The sequence below is a fragment of the Dipteris shenzhenensis genome, chromosome 21 (assembly GCF_047967505.1).
Source record: "Dipteris shenzhenensis isolate YYH24624 ecotype China chromosome 21, Dip_SZ_1.0, whole genome shotgun sequence".
Classification (NCBI taxonomy): domain Eukaryota; kingdom Viridiplantae; phylum Streptophyta; class Polypodiopsida; order Gleicheniales; family Dipteridaceae; genus Dipteris; species Dipteris shenzhenensis.
In genome coordinates, this window is record NC_141616.1 from 9,979,344 (window position 1) to 10,000,258 (window position 20,915).

The window sequence follows — 20,915 nt, forward strand, 5'->3', positions numbered from 1 at the left end:
GTCTTTCACAGCAAATTTTCTCCTTCAGAGCTCTGCTGAAGAGTGCAAGGCTTTGTCGCGTTCAATCAGATACTCCAACATTATTCTGAATGCTGACAAAGTCATTTTGCTACACCGCTTGGTTGCTATCAATGCCTTTGGATCAAACATTCATGGTAGGGCATTAATGGCAACAGCTATGTCTTTGGCAGTAGGAGAGGAGGATGTTAGTGTTGTTGCAGAGCCTAGATTTATAATTAGGAATCCACTAGGGGATTCAAAGACCCCTATTCTCAATGTAATCAAACTAGCCAAGAATAAAGATAGCATGTGAGGCCTTTTGTATATATAAACATATATTTAAATGGATATTTCAATGGATACATGACTACATGTCTTTATTATTTTTTTAAAGTTATCATTGCTCATCATGAATTCCATTGTATTTTGTTTAAGTATTTGATGATATATTTTCTCCATCATTTTAATTGTGTTAATTTAATACATTTCCAGCCAATTTAGGATCATTTTCACCAATTCTGGGTATCAAAAGTTCATTTCTGTCAAAATTCTAAAGGAATTTCACCATCATGCAAAAGGGAAAAGTGTCCGGGACATTGCCAGGACCCTAGAATTCCCAAAACCCTCCATGTCAGACACTTTTCCCTTCTGCCCGACCATGAAATTCCTTTAGGATTTGACAGAATTGAAAACTTACATTAAAATGATCAGTAAATGCAGTCATAGAAATGGAAATACACAACAATGTGATAGTGTAGAGAATGTCAATATATTTTATTAAAAAAGATCAGTCCTTGGGCCTAGGTACAAGATAGTGCCTTCAAGGGTAGGGGTGGGTCTAATTCCTAAGAGTGGGCTATAAGAGAATCTAGGGCTTCAAACTTGGGTCACTCTATAGCTGCTTGCCAGAGCCATGTCCTTGTCCATGACCGTGATGCACTTTGCATGGATGGCACACAAGTTGGCGTCCTCGAACAGAGCGGTGGTCACTTGCTTTGTAGCCTCCTAGAGCGCCCCCATAGCTCCTATGCTGAATTGCATGTTGTCCTTATATCCCTGTGCTATCTCCCGTACTACATGTTGGAAGGCAGCATGCGGGATCAAATTGTCAGTGGTCTTCTGAATTTGCCTGATCTCCCTTAGGGCCCACACTCCTGGCTTTGCTCTGTATGGCTTCTTGACTCTTGGTGGAGGTTGTACAGGTACCTGAACACAATCTTACAGCCTCCTATCTACCTTGAATTTCTTCCACTACTCTTGTCTGTGTTGTTCGTCCTCCGACTCCTCCTCTCGCAGATGTCTTGAGCTTTGTCCTTCTTTGGGATGGGGCTTCCTCGGTGTTTGCTTTACCCTCTTCGCGGGCACATGGATCACCTCTGTGCTTGGCTGTATCACCAGGAGAGGGAAGACGGTGCTCTTCCTGGCAGTCTGTTGGCCCTCAAGAAGACTCTCTATGTCCGAGAGGTTATCCAACACATTTTGTTCGATCGGGAGAGGGCTCTCATGGGGAGGGGAAGGCCGAGGGGAAGGCTGAGGGGAAGGCTAAGGGGAAGGCTGAGGCTGAGGCTATGAGGGGAAGGCTGAGGGGAAGGATGAGGGTTAGGTTGAGGCTAAGGCTGAGGGGAATGCTGAGGCTGAGGCTGAGGCTGAGGGTTGAGGCTGAGGGTTAGGCTGAGGCTGAGGCTGAGGGGAAGGCTGAGGCTAAGGGGAAGGCTAGGGGGAAGGCTAAGGGGAAAGCTCATGCTCTTAGGGCTCATGTTGAGGGGAAGGTTGAGGGGAAGGCTCATGCTGAAGAGATTTGGGGGAGGGCTCACGAGAGTCAGGGGAGGCGCCACCGGACCCAGATAGGTTCATGTGTGTAGATGCCATGGAGGTGGCAGAGCTAGAGGAGGAAGGGTGGAGGTGGCGTTCAGTGGGTCTAGTAGTGTTCTTCAATCTTGCCATTGAATAATGAGAGTTAGGGTTTTTTTAACATTTTATATAGGCCCATCATGTTTTGACATCCCTTTTAATTACATTTAGCATTTCATCGTGCCCCCTACCCCCACCTTAACTGCTCCGACCCCCCCACCCTCGTCACCCTCCCCCCCCATTGCCCTCCCCCTACTTGCCCTGCCCACACCCGTCGCCCTCCCCCATACCCCCCATCCCCCCCTCCCCCCACCCTTGCTACCACTCCACCCCTCCCCTTGCCCTACCCCATGTCCCTCCCTTCTCTCCCCCCTCTTTCATCATGTCCCCACTTTCCCCAATGGCATGTGAGTACAAAAATTGTGGTCAAAATAAGCAAGATATAAAAGAGTACGTACACAAATTGTGGTCAAAATAAGCAATATATTTATTTCATATTTGTATACAATTACACCATAGCTTTTGTTGGTGGTTGGACCCATCTACTCCCTTCTCTCACTCTACCATGCAACCAACATGTCTCCTTGACTCCCTATGCATGCTTTCCAAGCACTATGTTTTCTATTCTTTGATACAATTTGAACTGCTTTTGCAAGTTCTGACGCCTTTGCCTTTTCAGACTTCAAATCCCTTCCTAGTAAACATCTAAAAAGCCAGTCAAACATCTCATGCAATGCATTGCTACGAGTGACACTACCACCATCCCTTGAGTTCTTGAAGTAGGCTGCCTTGGCTCTATAGTGCGACATCTCCATGCCTTGTCTATTCCAAATGGACAGAGGACCCCATTTCTGTACAAATCATGGTCCATGTGCATAGAGAATATGCTACAAACATGATGAGAATAATTTCAGCAATAAAAACTGTTTATAAAGCAAGTGCTAAATATTACGACAGTGCCAAGATTACCATGTTATGCATAATGTGTGACTCCCCCCATGATTTCACCATTAATTGCATAAACTCTTTCATAGCCATCTTGAACCTTTCATAATACATCTCATCAATTTGAACCTAGCGAAGCAATTTTATCAATGCATCTACCTTTGTCCAAACTTTAGCTCTCAAAGTTGCTACTCGAGGATGAGAAGCCATATTGGTCGTGCATTCACACAATGCTTTCCAGTATTCACAACCCAAACTACTTTGAGACAATGTATGTCTTTGTCAAGATTGTGGTTCGATAGGAATCTCCTTGCCTTTCCTCTATCCACGGACACTTTTGCTGGAAGATTCTATGTTGCCCCAAACATTTTCTTATCCTCCTTAAATTTTACATGTCCTCCATGGAATCCCATCTCTGACAGCCACTTCTCAACTTTTGCAATGCACCGTGCGGATACTTCTTGTGGAATTAAATTCCAAGCATAAACAAGATGCAAATACAACAACTTCTCAAAAGTATGCATAGTTCTGTGTGTAAAGTACATATGTGTACTCTCTCAAGTGGGATGGGTAAGATGAGATCCCACTTTGGATCCTTCTTGTCACGATTGGGAGCATGCGTTTGGCTGCAAGATAGAATGCCATTCTCTCATTGTAAGCGAGCCTTTTGCTTAGGTTGCAAATACATGCAATAAAGGCATGTGTTCATTGCATTTGCCTCTGTATCATAACCATGCAAGCACTTGAGGGTTTTCAAATCACTAGCAAGATGCCATTCAACTTGAAAGGTTCCATGGCCATCGACTGTCAATGTTTGTCCTTCCTCTTGTCTTCGGATCATCGATGGGATTCCTGTTCTATCTAGAACCCACTTCAATGCCTCATGGCACTCTTTTGGAGTCTCAAATGGTGCAAGCCACCATACATCTTTCTCCAATTGCACTGAGAAATCTTGCTCTACTTCTTCGTCCCCTTAAACAAAGGCTAAGGCTTTATTCATAATGCAGATGCTGACTATCTCTAACTTGTGTTCTTTCACCAATTGATCTTCATCCATTTTGATGACAAATATGAGCTTTTCATTGCAATTTGTACAAAAAAAGAGAAAAATCGTTAGGATAAACATGATATAGGAAATGACTAAGTGCAATGCTATAATGGATTTCCTCTTACCATCTTCTCTCATGCCATAGAATTTGACCATTGCTTGTTGCAATTTATCAACATCAAAGTAGACATTGTTGAAAGCATTCATCTCAAAGGTTTGCAAGCCAAATTTCTTTTTACTCTTCCAAGTCATTGTGCCCCTTACGCAATGGTACCCTCCAAGCATTTCTCTTGCACATTGGTTTGTTTCTCGCTGTGCATGTCTCACAAACCAAGGTGTGGGTAGGGGCACTGTAGACTTCTTATACTTTCCCAAAATAGCAAACTTGAAATTTTTGAAAATAGATGTGTAAGCTTCACGACTTGCAGCAGTAGTATCACAAGCTACAAGCATCTCCTTTGCATCCACAATATCCTTGAAGTCCTTCATCACCTCTTCAGCAACTTGCACACGTAGGCGCTTGTGTCTTGGGTCCCTTAGTATCCCAATGACATCGCTTGACTTCAATAAACTCGCTAGAGCATATGAACAGTCAATATCATCCCCATCCGTTCTTCCCATCAGATCTTCCATGAAGTTCCTAAATAAGAACACAATAAAAACTTAGTCACAAAACAGTGTAGCACAAAAGAGTGTAATCTCATTGGAACATTTGATAACCAACCTTGTAGCCCGGACTCTCCTCTTTCTAGCACTGCCACTAGATGCCAATGCATCCATGTTATGTTAGTACCTTATTTTCCTCTCCTTCAATCCCAAAGGTGTCTCTTTCATCTTTTGCACTCGTTCTTCTTCCTTCTCTCATTCCTTGTCTACGGCTCATCGAACTTGATTGTATAAAGATCTTTCCAAGCCTTTTTTGGACTCAGCTAGCTTATAGAGTGACTCTTCTAATTTATGTCACTCCAAGTCCAATGCATTTCGCTTTAAGTCCAATGCTTTGGCTTTATCATGAAGGTCCTAGTTCTTCCTTTGAAGATCCTACATAGAGTTATGCATTGTAACAATGGTGCTTTTTCCTAAATGTGCTAGCATCTCTGCTTGGGCTCTGTGCATCTCGCTTGCTTGCATAGCCATTAATTGAGCATTGTTTAATTGATTACAATAACCAAGCAACCTCGCATGTAAACTGAACTAGCTCATGCATTGTATGGAAAGGAGGGATCTTTTGGTTGGCAGGATCTAAAGGATACATGGATCCTTCTACCCAAAGGTCGAGATGCTTCTTTCCTTGCGAATGAAGGCCATGGATTTTGGAACATCCCCTCAATCCTAGACTACGTGTGCTTGCATATTCAGCCTCCAACTCTAAGTGAACGTGGTACATGTTGGAGACATCCTCGAATGGTGCCATGACTAAAGGAGTGTAGAGAAGGAGAAGGTGTGGAGATGTAGGCTTGAAGGAGCAACACACAAGAAGAGGGAGGGCGAGGAGGAGGAGGGACGGGGGAGGGAGGACTAGTAGTTGAAGAGGAGGAAAGGGGGGTAGACCAACGGGTGTGGAGGGTGAGGAGTAGTAGGCATGGAGGAGGAGGGAGGGAGGAGGGAGGAGCCGGAGGAAGGGGGGAGGAGAAGCAGCGGTGGAGGAGGAGGGGGGGGGAGGGGGGGAGGAGCAGGCATGGAGGAGGGAGGGAGGGGGAGGGGAGGAGGAGAGGAGGAGGAGCAGGAATGGAGGAGGGAGGGAGGGAGGGGGAGGAGGAGGAAGGGGGAGGAGGGAGTGAGGAGGGGGAGGGGGACGGGAGGAGAGGGGAGGGGGAGGAGGGAGGGAGGGAGAGGGAGGAGGAGGGAGGGGGAGGAGGGAGTGAGGAGGGGGAGTGAGGGAGGGGGAGGGAGGAGGGGGAGGGAGGGAGGGAGGAGAGAGGAGGGAGGGAATTCAAAATTTGAATTTTGAATTTTAAATTTTTTGGTTCCCACCTAGGAGTAAGAGTTGTGTAAGACGTGTAAGAGGTGGGGTCACTTTTGGGCTTAACCCACCTAGGTGAGGGGGGGTTAGGACTTGTTGGGACCTACCTTGGCCCTTTCATTCTGACTAATCCATTTCTTAATCGATTCCTTATGAGGCCCTTTTGAGACCCCAATTCTCCCCTAATGCATACGTTCAGTTTTGGAGGATGGACTATTGAAGCTGGGGAAGATATACACTAGCTAGAATCTTGCAGATATGTTGACAAAGGTGGTAACCAGGGAGAAGAGAAACACCAGCCAATCTGCACCTGTATGCGAGAAGAGACAATGTATGGTGTGGAGTATGTAGTGGAAACCATATGACAAATGGATTCCCTATATTGAGAGCCCAACCAACCATTACAATATTGTGCACATTGTGTAAGATGGGGTAATCATGACTCATCACAATGCTGTTATACACAAGCTATTCCCCAACCTCAAGCGTATCAACCATGACTGCAACTTACATTACTAGCACCTCCAAGACCAACCAAGTAACCAATGGGACTACCAGGACCCGCACCATTGACCCATGGACAATACATATCACATACCTTACCATTGCCATTGCAAGTTCTAGGAGCTCAACCACCACCACCTCATATCACTACGATGAATCAAGTTTTGGTTGAGGAAGTGCCTAATGACAAGTTGGAAGTAGGACCACCAACTGAAGAAGGGATTGGACCTTCAATGGCAATGATTGAAGAAGGACAAGAACTTACAAGTTTTATTAGTCATTATGTTCTTCACGGTGATCAACATATTCCAATCTATCAGGCAATGCTTGTAAACCCCAAAGCTAGAGACATGACATTAGAAAAAATATGGACTCAAAAAGGGGTTGTTAGAACAATAATATAATAATGGAGACATGGTAGAGTGACTGAAAACACTCGAATGAGCTTCCCTTGTTGTGGGCCTCTGTAAAAACCCGACCACAATCTGTAGATACTCTGCATCTTAAGAAAACTTTAAAAACCCATCATGCCAGTCCTAAAACAATATAAAACTCCTCTTGTCACATCTTTTTTTAGTCCCTTAAATAATAATAAAATGCTTTCTAGCTTCCTTTGTCAAAGGCAGAGCAATAAAATGGTATTTTTTTGGCCCCTTAAACTAATGAACTTGTTTGTATGAGCACTTAATGTTGATTGATCACCTACCTACAAACCAAAACGTGTAACTCCTTTTTTACTTGAACTTTCATGCCCATTTTTTGTATACACCATAGCTCCTCCTCTTGTATGTATTGTTGTTCTTCCTTCTCGATACGTCCGATTTTGTCATCATAGTAGTTTTGATTATCATTGTAGATTTGTGATGGTGAGCGAAAGTGGGGTAAAATAGGCAAGGAGCAGTATCTCATTTGTTGTGTTGCATAACATCAAATATGAGAAAGGAGCATGGACTCCTCAAGTATCAGGAAGTATTCATGGGTGACAATGCAATTGGGAAATCATGGAAACTATTGATTGAAGGGGGAGGCCTTGAAAGACCTCTCAAAACACTGGAAAGCCAGGATCCTTGATTTCAAGATGAAACCTGGAGGAACAACTATCAAAGAGGTCTTGATTCAACATGTATTCATGCACAAAGGGATCAATGTGGAGTCTCTTGAAGGATTTCCCAAACAAAGACCACATTGTAGGTCCTAATGTAGCGTATTTAAACCTACATTAATTTTTATTTGAAGGTTTCCATGTCTCATTGTAATGGATTCAACTTTCTACAAATTTGTATCCTTCCAACCTTCAAGAGTGGGAACCTACACAATGCTTGACAGGTCTTTTGATTGTCATCCATTCTGAGGTGGCAGAACTTCAGTATGAAGGCTGCATTCCCATTGACCTAACAAGAAGTGGCACATATTTCTACAATTCTCTATACGTCTTGTCCACAAAAAATGTAAGGCATGGAAAACTAGAATGACTTCCTTTGCCTACACTCGATAGTCTAGAATGGCCGTTGCTAGCTACAAAAGTGGTAGAGGCATACAAGTCAAAAATGTTTCATGATGTGCAATGCACTATGAAACCAAAAACTGGGGCTAAACAAGTCCATTTAAGTTGGTTTCTACCATTTTCATGCTTTGTTGATTTCTTTTCTGACTGCATGCAACTAAGAAGATCAAGAACAACTTTTATGTGCAAAAATATAGATGAATATTGGCTAAGTCTCTTGCTTGACAAAGGGTGGACAATCAAAACATCAAAGGGTCAAAGTGGCATGCCCATCTGATAAGTACTTGTTTGCATAACACAGCTAGGAGCACATTTTTTTGACGTGGTGCATAACACTAGGGGGAAAACGGTGTATAATGTGTGATCGACCATGCAAATCATATCCAAAGGATAGAATGCTTTGCATGCGCTTCAACCTAGGTGGTATTGTGTTGCAGGAAAAGTGGCACCCCCATTCGATAAGTACTTGGTTAAAAACTAATACACCTAGGACTGTGTTTTTTGATGGTGGTGCATAACACTGGCAAAAATGTGTATAATGCATGATCAACCATGAAAATCATCTCCGATGGAAACAATACTTTGCACGTGTCTCAACCTATGTGGTATTTTCATGAGTGCAAAGTGGTGCCCCCATCCGATAAGTATTTATTGGAATAACACACCTAGGACCATGTTTTTTTATGGTTGTGCATGACACTAACGCAAAAACAAAGTTTAACTCTTGATCGACCATACAAAGCATATCCACTAGGCACAATACTTTGCATGTTGCACACCCATACGATAAGTACTTGTTTGAATAACACACCTAGGACCATGTTTTTTTATGGTTGCGCATGACACTAAGGCAAAAACAATGTTTAATTCTTGATCGACCATACAAAGCATATCCGATGGGCACAATATTTTGCTCGCACATCAATTGAGGTGGTATTGAGTTTCATGCAATGTGGCTCGCCCATACGATAAGTACTTGTTTGGATACCACATCTAAGAGCGTGTTTTTTTACAGATGTGCATTACACTGATGTAAAATGGTGTATAATTCTTGATCAACAATGGAAAGCAAATCCGATGGGCACAATACTTTGCAAGAACCTCAACCTAGGTGGTATTGACTTGGGTGCAAAGTGGTGCCCCCATCCAATAAGTACTTGTTTGGATAACACACCTAGGAGTTTGTGAAGTTAGTAGTTTTAAAAAAGGCATGATTCAATGGATAGCCGATTTTGAGTAAGAATTGACATTAGAAAAGCATTTTTGAGGCTAGTAGTTTCAAAAAACTTGTTTATGAAAATAATTGAGTCTAATTATTATGAAAACAATTGTACTTAGTAGGATATTTATTAATCAGAAGAAAGAGAAGGGTGACATTAGAAAACTATTTGTGAGGTTAGTAGTTTAAAAAAGAGCGTGTTTATTATGAAAAATATTGATAATTATTATGAAAACAATTGAGTATAATTACTCAAAAACAATTGCACTTAGTATGAAAGAAAGAGAAGGGTGAAAGAAAAGGAAAAAGGCTAGTGAAAAGAAAGAAAAGGAAAAAGGAAAGAGAAGGGTAGAAAAGGAAAATCTTAATTTGCCCTAAAGAAGTATAAAAAGGTCTTCTTCTCTTCATTCATTCTTATCTCAATCAATTGGAGCAAGAAGGAGCAAGAGAAAGAATCAAGGAGATACTACATCTGATCTACAAAACCTTCAGCTAGCTTAGCTAGGTATAAAGAATTTATATTCATGTTTCCTTTCTTAAATATTTAAGAAATAGAAATTGAGAGAGAAGAGAGAGGGGAAAAGAATCTTTTTGAGAAGGAGAGGGAGGCCATGGCCGATGGAAGAATCAGGGATGGTAGGAAAAGAGAAGAGAGGGGATGGAAGAGAGGAGGGGAAGGAAGAGAAGAGTAAGGGGAGGGAGGGTGATGGAAAGGGAAAGGAAGAGAAGAGTAAGGGGAGGGAGGGTGATGGAAAGGGAAAGGGAGAGATGTATAGAAGAGGACGAAAGAGAGGATGAGACATACGGAAGATGGATGGACGGAGGTATGGAAAGGGAAACGTGATGGAAGGAGGGACGGGACCAAAGGGGACGCGATGAAAGAGACGACGAAAGAAGGGACGGGACGGCATGGTGGAAGGGACGTAAGAGATGACGTAATGAGGGGACATAGAGAGGACGAAAGGAGCGGGTGAGATGACGGAAGGGATGACAAAAGGGATGACGTAGAGATGATGGAAGGAGGGCATAGGGACGACAGAAGGGATGATGGAAGGAGGGATTGCATCCCCTTCCCTTATTCCCTGCAGCCGTGACTGCCAAGGAATAAGGGAAGGGGATAATAAACCCCCTCCCCTTATTCCCTAATGGGCGTGGCCACCAGGGAATAAGGGAAGGGGGATAACCCTCCCCTCCCCTTATGGAAATGATGTGGCAGGCAATGTTGTGGCGATGTAGCGAGCAACGGAAAGAAATTCGGATGGACAGACATTCAGATGGTGGCAACGGATGGAAATGCGGATGTACAGACAATTGGGTGACAGAGGATGGGGACGGTCAAATGGACGATGGGATAACGAGCGACCATGAGATGGACGAATGGTTGGGTGACAACAACGACGAACGAGCGAACATGTGACAGATAAATGGCAATGGCGATGGACATTCATACGGTGCATGATGGACATTCGGGTAGCGGACGTGAGAGGCCCATGTATGACATTAGGTGACGTGTAGAGAAGGATGTGGGAAGAAGTTGGGATTGGTGAGCAAGGTAAAAGTTTCAGATTGTTAAAAAATACAAGAAAAAAAGTGTGTTGGAAAGAGATCTCTTACCAGTGTACTATTGTCGGTAAGAGATCTAATTGGGAAAGAGAATGTCGTGCATGTTCAATGGGGAATGGATGAAAGAATATAGGATGCAATAATGTTTAGGAGAATGTTAGGCTTTTTGTTTAGGAGGATGTCAGCTCTTTTGTTTGTAGTTTAAATTCAAATCCTCCCGCACTTTTCGTTTACACTTCAAATTTAAATCTCTCGGGCAAATTTTCTCCTAAACTCCTTAGAAATTTGAATCCTTCTCATTTCGATTCTCACTTTCCTCTCCTCTTCTTCTCCTAATCAACGTTTTCCTCTCATAATCTACTTCCCTCTTGATCTCCTCCTCCCCTAATCGATCGTCGTTTACCCTAATAGGTAGAGATTCTCCTCTCTCCTCCCCTTACTCCCCTCCCTTTACTCACCGCCATCGCCTTGCACTCCAAACCATTGCCTGAATATCCATCGACCTCCCGAATTTCCATCACCCACCCAAATTTTCATCGCCCATCCCTCATTAGGAGCAGGGATATTCCCCCACCTATCATTAAGGGCATCACCCACCTACTGTTAGGGGCGAGGCTATCCCCATCCCCTTATTCTCTGGCGGCCATGACCGCCAGGGAATAAGGGGAGGGGGATTATAAGGGGAGGGGTCAATTAATTAGTTAATTAACTATTAGTTAATTTGAAACTAATTTTTTGAGTTTATAATTTTATCTTCTATTAGGTTGTATGTATTATTGAATTTAGATTTAAATATTTTTAAATAATGTATTTATATTTTTAATTTTTAATTCATTTGAATATAAATGTATATTTAAAGTATATTTAAATTAGCTGAATATATTTAATATATTTTAAAATATTTTGCTAAATTAAATATACTTTATATATATATGAAATGAATAATTTTTTTAATAACTCTTTTATTGAAGGTTACTTATTAAAATATGTGTGTGTGTGCGTATATATATATATATGCATATATATATGTGTTTATAGCCGGAAAAGTAATCAAGGCCAGAGGCTAGAGGCTAAGTATGGCGACGCTCAAAGGCCATAGAGAAAAGGAGATCAAGAGGGCGAAGGGATGTCATAGGGGTCAAAAAGGAACTAGAAGCGGAGGGAAGGAAAAGGGAGACTATGACACAAGGGGAAAGGGAGAGGGGGAAGAGAAGCATGTACATGATAGGAGGAGGAATGTTGAGATGTAGACATCAAGGAAAGAGAACCATACTTTATTTGAAAGAAGGGATGAGAGGGAAATATCAAAATACTAGCTAGGTGGCTTTACAAGAATGAGTGTGTCTCATCAAGGAATAGCCCCTTCCTTTTATAGCCAAAAGAGGGGGTCTCTCCACATTAATGTATCCTCCCACATGCATGGTGTGTGTGGAAAAGTCTCCCATGTGGGCTAGGTGGTTACGCACTCTGAATTGTGTGCGACAACCCTTTGCCTCAATTTTCCACATAAATCAAGCCCCATATCTCAAGTCTATGATACTCCCTTGGTCTCTTTCCAATTTTATAATATGTTCAAACCTCTAGGAGGACAAGTGGAGGGTTGGCACAAGGAATCTTGCCACCTCATCCTACTTTCCCCATTATTTAACTAGCTCTCTTGGTCCTTCTATACCTCCCCCACATGGGCCTATCTCATATGGAGGGTATAACTCAATATAATATCCATCTCCACCTATTTTATATTGCTTCTCCCATGGACTTTGAGCCATATCTCACTAAATGCAGCCTAGGTGGAGGGGTGGCACATGGAGGAGCCATGCCACCTTGCATTTTATAATATTACTATTATGGATTATGTACAACACACCTTATGGGTCCTCTTACATGGAAGGGTGGCACATGGTCATGCCCTGCCACCTCAACCTTGGGCCCTATGCACACCATATTTTATTATACTATTGCCACATATACAAACACACACACATATTAATGCCTTTTTCCTTAGACAATTTTATCCATAACAGTCCCCCCCCCCAGGCAGGGAATGCACAGCATTTCCATGCCTGGGACCATCACGCACAAAGAAAGGCTTGAGGTAACGCTTGTTGATCACCTTCTTGCCATATGGTTCATGCAGCTCCTGAACTTGTACAGACCCATTGCTACGTTCTTTGATGACTTTGTATGGACTAGCCCACAGTGGCAGAAACTTCTTATCCATTTGGTGGTCCAATTTGTTATCAAAGCATAGCACAACATCCCCCTTAGCAAAGTGTCTTTCCCATCCCTTGCGAATCTTAGCATCCAATCGGGCCTTTTGTCGATTCTTTTGGATCTCTGTTTGGTGTAGTGCAAGGCGTCGAGTTTCATCTAACTTCTCAAGTTGTACCAATCTAGCCTCTACATGTTCATCTTCTATCATCCTCTATTCCTGTGCCAATCTCAAGGCCGGAATCTCTATCTCTAGTGGTAAAATTGCCTCAGTACCATACACCAACTCAAATGGGGTGTGACCTATAGATGTTTTATGAGTGATGTTGTAAGCCCACATGGCTTCAGTGACCTTCTGATCCCATTGGCTCCTGTTCCCTGCGGCCATTTTTCCCATGGTTTTACAAAGGAGGCCATTGGTCCGCTCTGTTTGACCCATGGATGCTGGATAATAGATGCTAGAAGTGTGATGATCAATGCTCATATGATCCATGAGTAACTCCACTGCTTCATTTAAGAATGGACTCCCATGGTCAGAGACTATCTCCATGGGTGTCCCAAACCTTGTGCAGATACGTTCAAAGATGAAATTTGAAACTGCCTTGCCATTTGCAGCAGAGAGGGCGATAGCTTCAGCCCACTTAGTGACATACTGAGTGGCTACCAAAAGATACTTCTTTTTGCGAGCAGTCATGGGCAAGGGCCCGACAAAATCTATTCCCCATTTCTGAAATGGATGGATGGACATCACTGGGTGATGTTGCCCGAGATGCAAATCTTCCTACCGAAGAATTGACATGGTTCACAGGTTTTGCAATACAAAGTGACATCCTTGAACAAGGTCGGCCAATAGTATCCAGCATGTAAAATCTTCTTAGCTGTATAGTCACTGGCATAGTGGCCTCCACAAAATCCATCATGATAATGCTTCAATACCTTAGGCACTTCATCTGCATCAATGGCCCGTCTGAGTACCCCATCCATGCCTTGACGGTACAACACCCCATCAAGGAGGGTATAGCGCCTACTATCTCTGCGGATCTTCTTTCTCTCATAGCTAGTACTTTCTGAAGGAAAGGAGAAAGCAGTCAAAAACTTGTAGATACCACCATACCAAGGATCCCCAACTTCTATGGCTACTACAAGGGTTACATCAAGGCACTCCTCTAAATCAATCAAAGCATTCTTCAAGTTGTAACAACCCCCTTTTACAATTTTGAAAGAGAAATCATATTCTTGTAGAACTGCCAACCATTTGGCCAACCGGCCCATGGGATTTGGTGATTGAAGAACCTGCTTTGCAAGACCAGTGTCAGTGAGTATAAAGAAGGACCTTCCAGCCACATAATGCTTAAATTTCTCAATGCAAAACACCAAAGACAAGGCATGCTTTTCGGCCTCTGAATAGCATCGCTCAGTGTCGAGCAATTGTCGAGAAGCAAATCGAACGGGGTACATGAACTGATCCTCCCCTTGCTGGAGAAGAATACCTGCCAGAGTGTGCTCACCAAACCCAGGATTGATATAGAAGGTCTTTGACCAGTCTAGATTGCGTAGAATGGGTTCTGAAGCCAGAGCATTCTTGATTTGTGCAAACCCATGATCACAATCCTCATCCCAAGAGAAATCAACCCCATCTTTTAATAGCATAGTCATGGGCCATGTCAAAGTAGCATATTGATCAATGAAGCGGTGATAGTATCCTGCTAGATTGACAAATGAGCATACCTGACGTTTGGTTGTAGGTGGGGAGAGCTTGAGGATGGCTTCTACCTTCTCGGGGTCAGGCTTGATGCCCTCGGATGAGACAACATGTCCCAATAACCTCCCTTGAGTGGCTCCAATGGTGCATTTCTCAGGGTTGAGACTGCCATTTGCATCATTGACCCTTTGGAAGGCCAATCTAACCTTCATGATGTGCTCCTTACGTGATGAGAATATACAAAAATCATCTAAAAACACCTCCGAGAAATCCCCCAAATAAGGAGCAAACACCATCTGCATAAATCTTTGAAAGGTGGCAGGAGCATTGGTGAGGCCAAATGGCATTACTTTGAATGCAAATGTCCCCCAGGGTGTGGCAAATGTGGTTTTAAGCACATCTTCTTCGGCAATTCTGATTTGATAAAACCCAGAGTAACCATCACAGAAAGTATACATCTCATGACCACTTACCTTCTCAAGAATGAGGTCTTGAAAGGGCAGGGGATGATGATCCCTCTTGGTGGCAGCATTGAGTTTCTTATAGTCGATGCAGACCCGCCACTTTTTGTTTTTCTTTGGGATGACTACCACTGGTGAAACCCATTCAGTATTGTGAACTGGAACAATAAACCCAGCCTCTACAAGCTTCTGCAACTCTGAGCGCAAAGCATCGGTCTGTAGGAGCCCTAATCTCCGATACTTCTGAGCCACAGGCTTTGCATCAGGCTTCAGCTCTATCTTGTGCTCTATGGCAGTCACATGGCGAAGGTGGTGGTAGCTAGTTGCAAAGAGGTCAGGGAAATCTTTGAACATTTCAAGAAACTCATCTTTCTCACCTAGAGTGAGGTCTGGAGAAAGCATTGATTTGAGCTATTGAGGACTAGCTGTTATCTTTTCTGTAGGTGGCAGGGTCGGAGACACCCCCATCATGTAAACTTCCTCCTCTGAGAATTCCTCCCCCCTGTCTGATTCTTCCATGGACTCAGACATGGACTCAGACACTGAGGATGAGAGAGTATCACTGTCATGCTCCTCTTCTTCTTTCGGTTCCATGGCGCCAGGTTGCACCGGGATCTTCTCCTTGGAAGCACCAAAAGACTCGGGGGGGTCACTCATCATATGTAACCCTATCACGTGAGTTCAACAGAAGGATTTTTTTTATTTCTAAAATTTACAGAAATAAATATACATAAGGGACTATTTAAAATAGTTTTGGAAAAAATTTACAGATTTGTATAGAAAAGGGGTACATTTTATTAATGAAATTTTTTACAGATAAGGGACTTTAAATATAGGCCTTGAACGCACGTGATATAGAGGGTTTATACATAGTGACCCCCCCGAGCCAAAAGACATGTGTCCTATCTTCCAATAGCTGACTGCATCACTTTTTCTCAACCATGGTCTCCCGAGTATGGCTGGGTAACTTCTGCCTATATCTTCAATGTCCACTACATAGAAATTGACAGTGGTGGTCAACCCATTGACAGTGATGGGCAAATCCTCAATGACTCCCATGGTGGCGAGTCATCGACCATCTGCTACCTTGATTCGAGTGGAGGAACGCCTTGTACATTTCAAATTCAATTTCTTCATGATGCGGGGCACCATGATATTACATGCAGCTCCCCCATCAACACACACATTTTTGACACGGCAATTATCTATGATGACATCTACTGTGTGTGAGTGCCGATCAATTTCTTCAGAGATAGAAGATACCTCTCGTACCTTTCCCTTTTTCTTGCTCTTCCTTGTTGAGAGACCTTGCTGCAGCTCATGTCTCACCTTAGGGCTTAATGCTATTAGTTGAGGGAGTGTGATGCTCAAAGACCGATGAGCAAGGTCCTGAATGACCGAATAGTCCTCTTGCCCTGAGCCGATGGGAAAATCCGAGGGTGACCACTTACTCCTGCGAGATCTTTTAGTCTTCTCTGTTGGTGGGTCTGCCATCTCAGCATCTGAGGGCTCTGAGAAGGACACCTTCTTCCTGGGGCAGCCCGGTCCACGGTTTGCGGTCCACGGTTTGGAGAGGGGTCCGAGGTAGCACGAGTTCTTTTCCTGAGATCAAGGATCTCCACATCAAAATCCTCAGTGCCCGACTCACTTAGAAGATTCACCCTTGGAATATTGGGGCATTCTGTGCGATAATGACCCTTCTAGTGGCACTCGTAGCATACAACATTAGCACGATCTCTTGGAGGGCGATTGGCTTGATTTCTGATGCCCACCATCTCAAGCTGAAGATCATTCAGGGCCTTGGCTAGGTCATTGACTCTAGGTTCTGTTGCAGGGGGGGCCTCTTTAGTTGGAGGGGCCACGGGAGTAGAGAGGAGGGGAGCTCGTGGGCGAGGCTGGGGAAATCTTCGAGGCGGAGGATGAGGATATCCACCTTGTTGAGGGTAAGCATCTAAGGGAGGACCATACATTTGAGGTGGAGGCGGTGGATACATCCCTGATGAGGGGTGGGGGTATGCCCCTAAGTTAGACCCCCCAGGTTGTTGTTGCAGGAATGGAGAGGGATGCGGAGGGACAATCGTCTTCTTTGAAGCAGACTGAACTTTATCAAACTTTTGAGCAATCTCATGTGCTAGCACCATAGTTTCTGGATTCTCCCATTTAAGCTTGAGGCAGAATTCATCACTCGCTCCTGCTACAAGGTAGCCCAGCACATGCTGAGTCATTCCAGCTCGAAACCCAGCATTGTCCTCCTGTGTGGCAATCAAACGGTCCAGGAGCACGGCCGCTCGATCCACATATCGATGCGCCGTCTCACCTTCTTACTGCTTCAAATTTGCCACCTGCAGGTACACATTCTCCGGCTCCTCTTCTTTGCCGAAATACTCAATCATTGCTACTGTCAACCTTGGCCAGCTTTGGCGAACATCTTTGGCTTGCTTCTCATACCACACTTGAGCCAAACCTTCTAGAAATGTGGGAAGAACCAATAGCCATCTGTCTTCAGTAAGAAAGTTGAGAGAAACACAACGGCGCTTGAAAGCCACAAGATACTCATTTGGATTTTCTTCTACTCGTCCACAAAACACGGGAATGTCAGCCATGCTTGGAAGATGGAAAAGAGGGGCTTATCTATGGACGAACAATAGTAAGAGGAAGCTTGAACTGAAAATCGGGTGAAGATACATCCAAAAAGCACACATAGGCAGGGTAGGGTGTGACTGGTGTAGTGTGAAATATTACACGACGAGAAGAATCTTCAGCATAGAATAGCACATAGACAATCTTAAAAGGACCAACCCTCATGATATCACATCGATCATTACACGCGAGGGTTAGAGGTGCGGCGTTGCATGAGGTTGTTCATCAAGGCAAACAAGAATGCCATGACAAATGTCAACAGTTGGAGAGCTTGCACATCACCTTCAGCTTCTTCCAGTTCTTGTAGTCGCCATGCTATTTCTTCAAGGGGTGTGCGGTCTGGCATCCTTCTTTTGAGCAATGTCCTTGAGAACCCTCCTGATGATCTGCCGAAGTCGGTGAACTCGTATCAAGTATGCCCAACACTTAGTTTCATGATGACCACAACTTTTGCATTCCTTACAAATGATCACCCTCCTTCATGGCTTGTGGCTTTGTTGGGGTGGCGCTTCCACTCGCGTCATGCGTGATTGAAATACAAGCTTCACGTGCCAAGAAATCAGCAACAAGATTTCGAGCTCGAGGGATATGCTGAATTTTTACCTCTTCAAATTGGTTGCAAAGTTCCAAGGCTTGTTGATGTTGTGGAACCAAGCCTTTGCTCCACACCTTCCACCTTCCACTAACTTGTTCACACACTAGTTGAGAATCTCCTTGCACCTCCAATTGCTTGGCATGATGTTCTTGTGCCTTTTGTAGCCCAAAAATGAGCACCGAGTACTCAGCTTGATTGCAAGTACTTGCAGGTGAAGACTTGCTGTAACAATACTCCTCACCACCCGGTGAAGTGAGCTTCACACCCATGCCAGCCGCCTTGGTCAAAGGTTTGTAAGCTCCATCAAATTGAAGAATCCAAGATGTCATCACACCAAGACTAAAATTCGGACATCCCAAGTTTCTCGGTAGTCCAAGATAGGTAGGAGGAGAGGGTGGGGAGAATTCAACACTTGAGCCAGACGTTCAGCACCAAATAAACTTGCAATCCTTTGTTGATAGTTTATCTTAAGCCCAAAAAGAATTACAATTTGAAGCTCGAAATGAGGCACAAAAGGCTGATTAGGTACAAATGGATTCCTTGGTCGAAACATTACCAACCATAGCCGAGGCCTAGAAACCTTTGTAATGAGATTGTAAATAAACCATTTAGGACGAGCTTTTCCACAGGAATCAAAAGGCAGATGAAATCTCCCCCCAAGCTTGGGGAGCATCCCAACCTTCGATGAAGGACACCATTTTAATTACCTCTGAAGCAGCAAGTAGTACGATCACCGCACAATGAGTAGAAGTAAAGTCAAAATCCTCCCAGCGTATCAGTAGTTCTTCACCATGAATCATCCACAGTGTATCATTCCACCCGTCATCTCCTTCAATAATGCACTGGACAATCAGCCGTTGAAGGTCGACATGAAGATCAAGGAAGACATCTCGTGCATTGGTAGCCGTAAGGTGCGGAGGAACAGGCACCGATTCCTTAAACACGTCGAGAAGTGACATAAATGTCCACCCTTCTCGTGAGGCGTGCATTCGTGAAGTGAGCTTGGAGACGTTCTGAATCGGCAATCTAGCAAGAGATGTGGATAGAGCACATAAAATGAAGTATTTTTTCTTTTTACAGCAAGAGCAAACTCCTTACGGTTAGAGAGTTACAGCTCTTGCGATTTCAATATATGAACAAAAATCATTATATTTTTACCACTTCCAACTTGTTGGCCCAATGATAAGACTTTCTTTTGTGAAGGGGGAGGTCTTGGGTTCCAATCCTACTCTTTAATAAAAAGAGAGGAGAGGAGAGGAGAAGGAGAAGAGAAAGAGAATAAGAAGAAGAGAAGAGATAGGGGGGGCGCGGGATCTGCTATTACTCTTTTGCAGGGGCTCAGAAACAGTCCGCGACCAGAGCAGTCCAGAGAACTGTCGTGCAGAAAACTGTCCACAACCAGAAGTCGCAGCAGTCTAGAGAACTGTCGCACAGGTGAGCGTAGAAAACTGTCTGCAACCAGAAGTCGCAGCAGTCCAGAGAACTGTCACGCAGATGAGCGCAGAAAACTGTCCGCAACCGGAGGTCGCAGCAATCCAGAGAACTGGAGCACAGGAGACGCACGAATCGAATGCACGCGTAGTAGCTTAGAAAGAGCACAGATGGTATAGTATTACTCTTTTGCAGGGGCTCAGAAACAGTCCGCGACCAAAGCAGTCCAGAGAACTGTCGTGCAGAAAACTGTCCACAACCAGAAGTCGCAGCAGTCCAGAGAACTGTCGCACAGGTGAGCGTAGAAAACTGTCTACAACCAGAAGTTGCAGCAGTCCAGAGAACTGTCACGTAGATGAGCGCAGAAAACTGTCCGCAACCAGAGGTCGCAGCAATCCAAAGAACTGGAGCGCAGGAGACGCACGAATCGAATGCACACGCAGTAGCTTAGAAAGAGCACAGATGGTATAGTTTTGTTGATGTAACCCATACGAATAGAAGATTCGCCACCAGCCGTGGAGATTCGTATCCCAGCAGCCACACCAAAACTTTTAGCCGGAAAAGTAATCGAGGCCAGAGGCTAGAGGCTAAGTATGGCGACACTCAAAGGCCATAAAGAAAAGGAGATCAAGACGGCAAAGGGATGTCATAGGAGTGAAAAAGGAATTAGAAGTGGAGGGAAGGGAAAGGGAGACTATGACACAAGGGGAAAGGGAGAGGGGGAAGAGAAGCATGTACATGATAGGAGGAGGAATGTTGAGATGTAGACATCAAGGGAAGAGAACCATACTTTATTTGAAAGAAGGGATGAGAGGGAAATATCAAAATACTAGCTAGGTGGCTTTACAAGAATGAGCGTGTCTCATCAAGGAATAGCCCCTTCCTTTTATAGCCAAAAGAGGGGGTCTCTCCACATTAATGTATCCTCCCACATGCATGGTGTGTGTGGAAAAGTCTCCCATGTGGGCTAGGTGGTTACGCACTCTGAATTGTGTGCGACAACCCTTTGCCTCAATTTTCCACATAAATCAAGCCCCATATCTCAAGTCTATGATACTCCCTTGGTCTCTTTCCAATTTTATAATATGTTCAAACCTCTAGGAGGACAAGTGGAGGGTTGGCACAAGGAATCTTGCCACCTCATCCTACTTTCCCCATTATTTAACTAGCTCTCTTGGTCCTTCTATACCTCCCCCACATGGGCCTATCTCATATGGAGGGTATAACTCAATATAATATCCATCTCCACCTATTTTATATTGCTTCTCCCATGGACTT

The 20,915-nt window shown here is 44.0% G+C and overlaps 1 pseudogene; it reads left to right on the forward strand.

The window, feature by feature from the left end:
- The first annotated feature begins 7,389 nt into the window (after window positions 1-7,389).
- On the forward strand, window positions 7,390-8,092 carry LOC147888473 (uncharacterized; annotated as a pseudogene).
- The last annotated feature ends 12,823 nt before the right edge of the window (window positions 8,093-20,915 follow it).